Source organism: Nomascus leucogenys, chromosome 18, assembly GCF_006542625.1.
Source record: "Nomascus leucogenys isolate Asia chromosome 18, Asia_NLE_v1, whole genome shotgun sequence".
Classification (NCBI taxonomy): domain Eukaryota; kingdom Metazoa; phylum Chordata; class Mammalia; order Primates; family Hylobatidae; genus Nomascus; species Nomascus leucogenys.
This window is the reverse complement of record NC_044398.1, coordinates 101982019-101993800: the sequence shown is the minus strand read 5'-3', so window position 1 is coordinate 101993800 and position 11782 is coordinate 101982019. Positions and strand designations below refer to the sequence as shown.

The 11782-nt window shown below is 63.4% G+C and overlaps 1 pseudogene; it reads right to left on the bottom strand.

Annotated features, from left to right (window-relative positions):
• Positions 1-3449: 3449 nt before the first annotated feature.
• Positions 3450-5013, bottom strand: LOC115831233 (annotated as a pseudogene).
• Between the last annotated feature and the right edge of the window lie 6769 nt (positions 5014-11782).

The following is an 11782-nucleotide window of genomic DNA, read 5'->3' as shown; positions in this document are numbered from 1 at the left end:
ACAGATGGCGGCTCTGAAACATCTCCAGAAATGGCAGAGACGCTCCCAGAGCTGACGTGCGAATGAATTGCTTCTCAGGCTCGGACCACACAATTCTGCTGGGACCAAGCACAGGCTCTGCTGAGACTGGGACCAAGCACAGGCCTGGGCCCTCCAGCTGCCCCTCAGGGCCTGGCTCTGCTGAGAGGAGGAAGCCTGGCTCTTGGGAGGGGTCTCAGGTGCCCCCTCCATGCAGCCCAGCAACCTGGCAGGTGGGGGTGAGCACCGCCCCTCCCCCGGGACTCCATCTCCTCGGCAATCAGCTGCCTGTCCCTCCTCTGGGGCCCCAGGTGGTCCTCATGGAGGGGTGGGTGGGGCTGAGGCCTGAGCCCCGGGAAGGAGCTGGCTGGTGAGCCATGTAGCCCAGCGGTCACTGCGGCCACTGGGGAAGGTTGAATCCCAGGCCCCAGCACTCAGAGGCCGGTGGAGTGGGTTGAATTGAGCCCCTCCAAAAACGTATGTTGAAGCCCCGACCTCGGGTACCTGCGAGCACTGGAAATGGGGTCTTTGCGAATGATCGAGTTAAGATGAGGTCGGACAGGGAAGGTCCCAAATGCAAGGACCGGCACCTTGTGAGGAGGCCGCTGACCGCAGGGAGAAGTCGGCTGCGTGACGTCGGAGGCAGAGACTGGAGGGAGGCAGCGGTGAGCCCAGGAACAGCACGGGTGGCTGGCGGTGCGGGGCGGGAGGGCCCTCTCTGGAGGCTTCGGAGGGAGTGTGGCCCTGCGGACACCTTGATCTCAGGCTTGAGGCCCCAGGGCTGGAGGGGCTGCGTTTCTGTGGCTTTAGCTCCCAGTTCGTGGCTCTTTGTTATGGCAGCCCCGGGAGACTCACACAGGCGGTGACTGTGGACAGGCCTCCTGACCTCCAGGCTGCAGTTTCCCCACCGGCCCCTGCCACGGGGTAAATAGGTCTGGGGTGGTGCTTAGGCCGGGGAGCCGCCCCAGCTGCCTGCTGTCCTTGCTGTGGCTGACGGGGTCCTCCCGGCTGCAGCTCCAGCCCTGGCTCCTTGAGGCCTCGCACCCTTCCTGGCACCACTGGCTGGGCTCTCGGGGCCTCTGGTCACCCCGTGGGTGCTGATTGAATCGGGACAAACACTGTGTGCGGCTAAGGGGTGACTCGAGGCCGGCCAGGCCCAGAGCTGATCCCAGGCTAGGAACAGCAGCAGTGATGGTGTTGGCGCCCACCCGTGTCCCTCCCAGGGCCTGGCCGTGGGAGCTGAGGGGACGTGTCTGTGGCCTCTGCGGCCTGAGTCTGGAGGTCAACGCCCAGTGGTGTAGCACTTGGGCACCTCTGTCACCTGCCTGCAGCCAATGTGTCCTTGTGGGGGGCAGCAAGGTGACCGGGTCTCTGTTGGATGCCCCTGAAAGGCTCAGAGGCAAGGATCTTCAGGCAGAGAGTTTGGGGGTGGCCCCAGGAAACACCTGTCATCGAGGGGGTGCTATGAAGGGAAGGGGTGGGTGCCAGTGGGCAGCAGTGAGCAGGTCACCGCTGTGGGCAGACGCATTCAGTCCCCCGGGCCCCCTAGGAGGCAGCACCCGGGAGCTGTCCCCACCATAGGGAAGTGGCCGGGCTGTGGTGGCTGCACCCCGGGGCATCGACTCCCCACACTCTCGGCTGTTCCCACGCCCAGACCAGGCCTCCTGTGGTCAGAGACGGCTGGAATCACAGGGGTTGCAGGAAGTGGCCGCAGGCACGGTCAGGGGCAGGTGGCATCTGCTTCCAGGGCCCACACGTGGCTTCCCTGCCCCCGCCAGCCTCTGCCATGTGGGTCCCAGGAAATTGGCGCCCGATTCCATGAGCAGCCCTGAGCTCCGGGGCCTTGGAACCCCCAACGCTGCCGTGTCCATGGGAGGTGCTGTGGGGGCCTCAGATCCCCCAACGTTGCCGTGTCCGTGGGAGGTGCTGTGGGCAGGGCTGACCCTGGGGCCCATCTGGTTCCTCCCCACCTGATGCCAGAGAAGGGAAGTGCTGAGTGTTTGAGGGGGGTCAGCAGGGGAAGGGGGTGCAGTTAGGCTCATGGGGTGGCCAGGAGCAGAGACCCCACCCCCACCAAAGCACACACACGGGCTGGGTCTGAGGGGAAAGGAGCCCAGGGAGGTGGATGGGGTGGGCAGGGGGTGCCCGTTGCTGGCCTGGACACCTGGGGGGGCATCTGGCTGTCTTTGGGGCTGGCAGGCTCCAGACCCCCAAAGCTCATGGTGCCAAACGTGATCCCCCACACCAGGCGGCAGAGGCTAGAACTGTGAGGGGCAGGCAGTGGCTGCCCAGACGGGGACGTGCTTGTCCTCTGACGAGGAGTTTGCACCTCATTCAAGTCCCCTACTTGGATCCCTGGCGAGGCATCTGGGGTCCAGCCTGGCAGGGGCCCTGAGTTTGTGTCTGTGGGGGTGTGGCCTCTGGGGGAGGGCAAACCCTGGTGGGCACTGGTCACAGGTGAGCTGGCGTCGCGGCCACAGCCTTCACTCCCACCTGCTGCAGGTCCCGGTTTCCGAACGTCACCCAGCACCGCGCTTCTCCACCCATGCAGAGCCACGCCCCACCTGTGCGTTCATGCTGACTTATTACCGACTCTTCTAGAGTGAGGAATTCTCTTCAAACGCCATTAGGCTTTCAGCTTCCAAATGAAGTGAAATGGCTGATGAATCACTAAATTTCCACATATTAGGAAAGCTGCACCTATTTGCATCCGATGAGCAAAATGCACTTTTTTATTGATTTAAAAGTTGATTGAGGCGAACAAATCAGGGAGAATGGCTCCTTTTCATTTCCCTCCAAGCAGCAAATTAAGCGATTTAAAAGAGCTTTGAATGAGTCAACAACAAAATGCCCCTAAATGTGGAAATGTGAAGTGCAAACGTTTCAGCCTCACTCTGTACGCCCACTGAGGACACAGCCTGCCTCCCGCCCTGGGAAGCTGGGGGCCGTGGAGGACCCCGGCCACATGGACATCCAGCCGCATCGCAAAGTTTCCAAGGGGAGATGGGGTCCCCAGCAAGCCTGTCCGGATTAGCCAAGATGAAGGGCTTCAGGAGTCAACAGAGATGGAGCTGCCAGGCGCGGTGGCTCAAGCCTGCCACCCTAACACTTCAGGAGGCCAAGGCGAGAGGATCACTTGAGCCCAAGAGTTCAAGACCAGCCTGGGCCACATAGGGAGACCCCCCCCCATCTCTAAAAAGATTTTTAAAAATTAGCCAGGTCTGATGGCACCTGTAGTCACAGCTACTCGGGAGGCTGAGGTGGGAGGATCGCTTGAGCCCAGGCATTAGAGGCTGCAGTGAGGTATGATCGTGCCACTGCACTCCAGTGACAGGTGAGACCCTGTCTAAAAAATATCTCACAACAACAGAGAGAGAGGGAGGCAGGGAGGAGCCTGCACGGGCTGAACTATTTTAGCGTCCTGGGGCTGCTGTAACGCAAGCTTACAACACCAGAAATTTATTCTCTCCCAGTTCTGGATGCCACAAGTCCAAAATCCCGGTATGGGCAGCATGCGGCACCCTCCTTCCGGAGGCCCTGAGGAGGATCCCTCCCTCTTCCAGCTCTGGGCTCCATACTCCTGCCGTGGCCACGCTCCAGTCCCTGCCTCTGTCCTCACAGGGCCTGCTCTGTGCGTCTGTCTCTTCTGCTCTGCTCTGCTCTGCTCTGCTCGTCACGGAGGAACACCAGTGATTGACTTGGGACTCAGCCTCAATCCAGGCTGACCTCGTCCCAAGATCCTTAATTACATTTGCAAAGCCCTATTACCAAGGAAGGTTGCATTCTGAGGTTCTGGGTGGACATGAATTTTGGGGGCAGGACACTGTCCAGCCCAGTGCCAGGCGCCGCTGTGGCCCAGGCCCTCTGAGTCTTGCAAGCCCACGATGGCTACAGAGCTCCAAGGAGGAGGCTTCCTGGAGGAGGCGGCCCAGCTCATCAGAGAACCAGCATGTCTTCCCCTTGGGTTCTGGGACCAGCACTTTTAACGATAAGTCCTTTTGGACCACGCTGAGCTGGGCTGAGATCCTGCCGCCTGCCGTGCGCCTTGGGCGGAGGTCAGACAGGCCGCGCACCTCCAAGCTTTGACACGACCTTCCTCCAAAGGGTGGAGGCCCCACAGCCCCGCAGGGTGAGTGCAGGTCGGGGATGGGCCGTGGGGTTGCGGGGAGGGGACCAGTTGGGGCCTGCAGTGTTCTCAGGAGGGCACGGGGCTGGGGGCAACCGAGACGTGCTTCAGTGGGTGAGTGGAGAAGCAACTGGGGGGTTTCCTTCAGCGCTGGAGAGAAATGGGTGATGAAGCCTGGGAAAGGCGTGGGGGCCCGAAGTGCGCACCACGGTGAGAAGGCTGCGCGTGGTCGGATTCCAGCTCCACCGCGTCTGCGAAAGGCTGAGCTGCGCCGGCCGGGGGAGGGTCGGAGGCTGCCGGGGGTGGGGGATGAGAGCGGGGGGCAGTTTAGGGCAGCGAATCCACCGCGGAGGCAGGAACGGCAGGCGGTGCGATTCCCACCAGGACCTTTGCCATAGGAACCCCGGGTTTCTGACGGGCCGGAGGCGCCTGAGAGATCTCCGCGGAACGGCGCGTGAACCTGCGGCCGCGGCGGCGGGTCCGGATGGAGATGGGCCGCCCGAGCGGACGCTGGGTGGGCTGTTTCCTGGGCTTGGTTTCCGTGGCGGGGTCGGCCCCTCCACCCTGCATTTGGCAGACTTGACGCGGAGCCCGAGAGTGGCTGTTGGCCTGGGGCGGGGAGGGGGCTGTCTAGATCGGGGGTCCCACCTGCTGGGCTTGGGGAGCCCATTTGGCCTTGTCTGATTGGTCCGGAGTTGCAGGTGGGGCCACCTCAGGAGGCTGCTGTATCTGAGGGAGCCCACGCCGCGCTGGGGGGACGCTGGCGTTTGACTTCTGGGGCTGGGGGCTGCACGGGTGGGCCGGAGTCTGTCTGGGTTGGGGTCCGCGGCCGCGTGGGGTCTGCCTGGCTTGGGGGTCCTGAGCTGCATGCAGTTTGGGTCGCGGTTGGGGGTCGGCGGCCGCGTGGGGTCCGGGTCAGGGTCTGCCTGGCTTGGGGTCCAGAGCTGCATGCAGTTTGGGTCGGGGTCTGCAGCTGCGTGGGGTCCAGCTCTCATGGCCCCTGTGCCTGGACTTCGCTCTCCAGCCATTTCCTCTGCACGTTTCCCTGGAAAAGGACCTGGGGTTCGGGGTGGTGGAGGTGGACACCCCCTAGAACCCACCAGCCCTGGTCTGTGACTTCTGGATAGAGGGGCCACAGCCACGCCGCTCCCAGCCTCTTCCCAGACACCCTGGCCCCTGGAGGCAGTGTCCCCCCGTGGGGCGTGTCGTCCCTGAGCGCCCATCCCTGTGGGGCGTGTCCATCCCTGAGCGCCCATTCTCCGTGGGGCGTGTCCATCCCTGAGCGCCCATCCCCGTGGGGGCGTGTCCATCTCTGAGCGCCCATCCCCCGTGGGGCATGTCGTCCCTGAGCGCCCATCCCCCCGTGGGGCGTGTCCATCCCTGAGCGCCCATCCCCCATGGGGCGTGTCCATCCCTGAGCGCCCATTCCCCATGGGGCGTGTTGTCCCTGAGCGCCTATCCCCGTGGGGCCTGTTGTCCCCGAGCGCCTCGCACACCTGCTCCTGGGCATCCTCCTGGGTGGTGGTGTGGTGCGGCTCTGCATCCCCACCCAAACCTTACATGGAAATGGAGTCTGCAGTGTGGAGGTGGGGCCTGGTGGGGAGTGACTGGGTAGCAGGGGCGAATTTCTCGTGAATGGCTTGGCCCCGTCCCTCCTGGTGCTGATTTTTATATTTTCAGTAGAGACGGGGGTTTCACCATTTTGGCCAGGTTGGTCTTGAACTCCTGACCTCATGATCCCCCCCGCCCCCCGCCTCGGCCTCCCACAGTGCTGGGATTACAGGCGTGAGCCACCGCACCCGGTCGCGGGTATTTTCTAGCAGTGCAAGGACAGACCACCGCACCTGGTGGACGCCCCTGACGGCAGTAATGAGGCACACCTGGGGGTGCCCCTGCGGCAGACACACCTGAAGGTGGTTGGGATTCCCAGCGAGGGAATCTGGGAGGAGCCAACCGGAGACCCAAGTCCTCTCTATGAGAAACATCTGAGCCCTGGCCGGTCCTGTGGAACCCGGGCCATGCTGGGGATTGAGACCCTTTGTTTTGGGTTCAATGGAGGCTTCGGGTGGAGGTTGTTGGGGGAGGGTGCTAAGTGAAAATGCTGTAGGAAGGGCGTGCTTCTTGCGGGAGTTGTGGTTGTGGTTTTTGCAGTAGTTGTGGTTGTGGTTTTGCGGTGGTTGTGGTTTTGCGGTGGTTGTGGTTTTTGCGGTGGTTGTGGTTGTGTTTTGTGGTGGTTGTGGTTTGCGGTGGTTGTGGTTTGCGGTGGTTGTGGTTTTTTGCGGTGGTTGTGGTTTTGTGGTGGTTGTGTTTGTGGTTTTTGTGGTGGTTGTGGTTTTGTGGTTGTGGTTTTTGTGGTGGCTGTGATTGTGGGTTTTGCGGTGGTTGTGGTTTTGCGGTGGTTGTGGTTTTTGCAGTGGTTGTGGTTTTTGCACTGGTTGTAGTTCTTCCACCCCGCCTGCTGCCGCTGGACCCTCTCCCCTGTGTGTAGCCCCCTCTAGGACCCCATGTCTGGATCCTGGCTCTGGGTCTCTTCTCTGGCCTGGTGAGACTGGCGCCATCTCTACTGGAGCTGATAGGCGTTCGGCACAGCTACCCCCAGCTCCCTCTGTCTCTGGACGAGTTGGTGGCTGCTCCTGCACAGGAATGCCCACGGCCTTTGGCGTCACACAGGGTCTGGATCCTGGCTGTTACCCCTCCCCAGTGACTTCCTGCAGGACTGATGGCCACAGATGGGGCCTGTCGGCCCTGCAATGCCCCTCCCACCATTAGCCACACTGAGTTCTGGGCAGGAGTCCCCTGGCCTTGGTCCCACCCACCCCAGGAGGATCCAGTGAGTCCCGTCTCCACCTGGGACACCGCAGAGGTCAAGCCCAGCACTGTGAGGCTCAGTGGCTGCCGAGAGCCATGGCAACTCCACAGGGACGGTCCTTGGTCCCCTCTCCAGGGACCCTACCCTAGCTGTGACCTGTCCCACGGCACCCGTACCGTGACACCCTCCTTGCTGTCCATGTGGCTATGAGGGCTGACCTTTGCATGTCCATTCCCGAGCCCCAGCCCTAAAGCAGTGCTGGGCTCGCCAGGCCCCTCTGTGGACGCCACTGCTGTCTGTGCGGTGGGATGTTAACAGTCTCCGTGGCATGTGGCTGTTAATTTTGGAAGCTCGCCCCCTTCCTCCTCCCCCCGCTATGGTCCTGCCTTCACACCCCACTGCCTGAGTCAGCACCCATGGCTGTACCAGATGCTAGGGTTGGCCCCAGCTGAGGGGCTGGTGTCCCACATGCAGGCAGGGGGCCTTGTAATGGGGCTGTACCATCTGCGTGAATGGCCTTGCTGCTTCTCCCTGCCCTGCCCAGCAGAGGCTGAGTCCACAGCCCAGACAGCAGTGCCCTGAGAGCTGCCTGGCACACCCTGGGAAGAGAATGAATCTCGCCGTATGGGGAGCCTTTGGCAGGAGTGGGGCTGCCTGGTGACTGCGTGAAGCACCTCCCGGGATGAACCAGGGCCCAGCCAAAGCTGAGGCTGGGCCGGGACTCCCAGGGCCTCATTGTCTGGGATGAGGCGGGTCCCAGCTGGGCTGCGGCAGGGGCCAGCAGGTACCTGCGTCTGCCCTGATCTCCCTCCTCACACCTGCAGAGCCCCTCCACTCACTGGAAAGCAGGGTGTCCTCGGTGGGCCCCAGCCTGAGCATCCAGAGACTCAGCTCCAAGCCAAGCCCTTTACCCTCTCTGAGCCTGTTTCCCCATTTTCAAATGAAGATGCCCAAGGAAAGCAGGCCCCGCCCCCCAGCTGGGCTTATCAGAGTGCACAGAGGTGCCCAGGCGAGCAGGCCTTGCCCCCCAGCTGGGCCTATCAGAGTGCACAGAGGTGCCCAGGTGAGCAGGTCCCGCCCCCCAGCTGGGCCTATCAGAGTGCACAGAGGTGCCCAGGCGAGCAGGCCCCTCCCCCAGCTGGGCCTATCAGAGTGCACAGAGGTGCCCAGGCGAGCAGGCCCCGCCCCCCAGCTGGGCCTATCAGAGTGCACAGAGGTGCCCAGGCGAGCAGGCCCCGCCCCCCAGCTGGGCCTATCAGAGTGCACAGAGGTGCTCAGGCGAGCAGGCCCCGCCCCCAGCTGGGCCTATCAGAGTGCACAGAGGTGCCCAGGCGAGCAGGCCCCGCCCCCCAGCTGGGCCTATCAGAGTGCACAGAGGTGCCCAGGTGAGCAGGCCCCGCCCCCCAGCTGGGCCTATCAGAGTGCACAGAGGTGCCCAGGCAAGCAGGCCCCGCCCCCCAGCTGGGCCTATCAGTGCTGGCACAGGCCTGAGGCCTCAAATGTGTGGTACAACCCACTGGTGGAGGAAAGAGCTGCCCTAGCCCAGGTGGGACCAGGGGGGTCCCCATGGTCCCCCAGGAGTGTGGGGTTCTTGTGTGGCGGTCTCTCACCAGCTCCAGATGCCAAGTTCCCAGGGCATATTCACTCAAATTCCTCATCCTCACCTTCCCCCAAGTGCAGGCCCGGCGGTGGCCTCTACATGGGGCTGGGAAGGGGCAGGTCTTTGGTGCTCATGGGACGTCACTCCACACTGGGCACTGGTCCAGGTGCCGGGGGACAGAGCGGGCACCCCAGCGGGTTGTGTGGGTGAGGGCCTCAGCACTGCCCCCCCTCCCATCCTGAAGGGTGGAGTAGCCTGGGAAGCCGCACTTTAATGATTACCCCATTTTAACAGAGTGCCCACTGAAGCTCGAGACCACGGCCAGGAGGGTCAGCCACCCCCAGGGCCCCAGGGGCGGGACTCAGGCCCCTGCAGAAGGCCCCATCCTTGAAACCCTTTGAGGGTCTCCCTGTTTCTCTCTGGACCCCGGGCCACGCTCTGCCCTTGGCAGCTGCAGCCTGCACCTCACTCCAGATGCCTTGGTGGGTAGCCCCTGCTGCCAGGTCCCCAGGCTGGAATCCGCAGGACGTCGGGGCACCCTGTGCTCTTGGGGACGCTCTGCGGTAGCCCCCTGAGGAGCTCAGACACCAGGACACCCTCCCAGCCCAGTCCCGGCGACACATGCCTGCAGCGCCTGCGCCAATGTCTTTCTTCTCCTGTCGGGAGGCTGGTGACCCACTGTGCTGCCCCAGTGGGGGGCTGATCTCTGACCTCGTGTCTGGCGGGCTGTGCTGCACCAGCCAGGGCCGGGAGGTGCACGTGGACCCGTGTTTATTGGAATCCTGCTGTGATCAGACCCGTGGGCCACGTTAAGACCTGCCAGGCCCCGTGGCCTCCTGTGAGCATCTGCAGTCTGTTGGGGGCAGCGGTCGATGGAACAAGTGTGGGGCGGCCGGGGCTTCCTGGAGGAAGGGTTGCTTGAGCTGCCAGGGGAGTTACCTGCAGAAAGGGAGGTGGGGTGCACCAGGCAGGGGGGCAGCCGGGGCAAAGGCCTGATGCTCAGAGGGTGACGGGGGCAGCGGGGCCCTTCGGAGGAGCAGAGGGAGGGCCCTATTGGCTGCAGGGCAGAGCACCCCACACTCCTCCTGTCCATCACCCCCAGGGCCCGGCCCAGTCTGGGGACTGAGACGAGAGGCCTCTCGGGTGTTCCAGGTGAGCTGGAGTCAGCCTCTGTTGCTTTTGAATAATTACAGGGGAGCCTGAGCCCAGTGACCAAGCCTCTGCCTGGTGGGGGAGGGGCATGGGCTTTGTGTCCGGGAGCTGCTGGCCTCAGCCTCAGGAGAGGGGGTGTCACGGGCCGTGGGACAGGTCACAGCTAGGGTGGGGTCCCTGGAGAGGGGTTTGAGGAACATCCAGCCACCATCAGTTGCCATGACTCCCGGCAGCCACTAATCCTCACGGTGCTGGGCGTGACCTCTGCAGCGTCCCAGGCGGGCACGACCTCATTTGATCCCCCTGGGGTGGGTGGGACTGAGGCCAGGGGACTCCTGCCCAGAACTCAGGGTGGCCGATGTGGGGAGGGGCAGTGTGGGGCCGACAGGTCCCCTCTCTGGCCATCAGGCCCCCAGGAGGGCCCAGGTGCTTGGAGGTGGGGGGAGTCCCGGCTTGATGCTGGGGAGGTGAGTAAATGCAGTGCCCGCCCACCCGCAGGGCTGAGCTCCCACTGGGCGCTGGGCCCTGACTCTCACACTGGACCCTGCACCCCTCGGGTGTCCAGTGATTCCAGAACAGTGGGACCCCAGAGGCTTCTCAGGGAGCCCCAGAACATGACGGATGGGGGCCCAGGTGCGAGGCAGTGCGAGCTGGAGGAACACAGCCGGGGGCTGAGGCGAGAACCCCGAGGATCGCGGGTGGAGGCTGAGGGGAGGGGCAGCACATGGAGATGGGGGAGGAGTTAAGGGTCACGAAGGGGTTCTCACAGGATCTGCCTTGGGAAGCCACTGCTGTGGGAGGGTGGGAGGGATACAGCCCAGGTACCTCCAGAGAGGATGGAAAGGCGTATGGGGCGGGTTCTGGGCAGGGGCCCTGGGACCAGCCTGCAGCCTCCCCTGAGGGCCTGGCCATGGCCACAGGCTGGGCAAGAGGGGAGGGGACCTTGGGGCCAGGTGCCGTGGTCCTCTAAGCACTCTTGCTCGATGATAAACGTAATACATGCTCCTTGTAGAACATGTAGAAACACCGAAACGCTTAAAGGAGAGAACATGGTCCCGGTACCCGGCCTTCAAGGGAGCTGCTGGCGCCAGTGGGAGCCCACCCCACCTGTGAACAGACGGCAGGCGGCTGCTCCCATGTCCCCTCAGGGAGGCACCCAGGGCCTTCCAAGTTCTGCTATCACCTGGGGCTGCCTCACTTCATTCAGCCAGTGGCGGGGCAACCTGGGTCGGCGCAGGGGAGGGGGCTGGGGGACCTCCTGGTGGGAAAATGTCCGGTGATCTCCAGCCTCCGCGCTCAGTGGGAGGAGGCACTCGATCCCGATTGTTACAGCCAGCAGCGCTCACGGCAGGCCCGGAGATCAGCATCCCGGGAGCTTGTCAGGGATGCAGATTCCCAGGCCCTCACTGCCTGGGGAGTCGGGGGCCCAGCTCAAGGCCCAGGAATCTGCTTTGAGGACCCAGGTAACTCTGCTGCCTGCTTGAGAACCCAGCCTTAGGTGAGGGACTAAGGTGTACCCATGGATTCATTTCAGGGGAAATAAAAATAACAACTTAGCAGGTAGTCTATGTTTAAATATGTGTAGGATCCACAAATAAGGCACGGATAAAACCCAAATGGAGTGTCGTAGAAATCGCACGACCACGGACCCCCTCTCGCTGGGGCTGCCTGCCGTCCCCGCCAGCCTCCACACACCCACCTCTCTCCACAACCCCAGCCCACCCCTCAGAGACGTCTGCAGAGCCCCTGACCCTCTCCCCTTGAACAAGGACCCTCCACCCTCTTCAGACTCTTGACGAGGGACCCCCTGGCCTCCTGTTGGCGGCAGGACCCACACCCCAAGCTGGGGTCTACCGCAGAGTGGACAGCAAGAAAATAGGGCACAGGCACAGGCGATCATGGGGTCACTGCCAGTGGGACCAGGGCTGTGGGCGAGTGCGCGAGGGTTCCCGGAGGCCAGACGTGGGACCCGGGAGTCGAGCAGGTGAAGAGGCCCTGCCCCGCCCCCACCAGACCCTGGCCCCGCCCCCGCCCCGCCCCGCCCCGCCCCCTCCCAGCCGGCGCCCCGAGAGAGCCC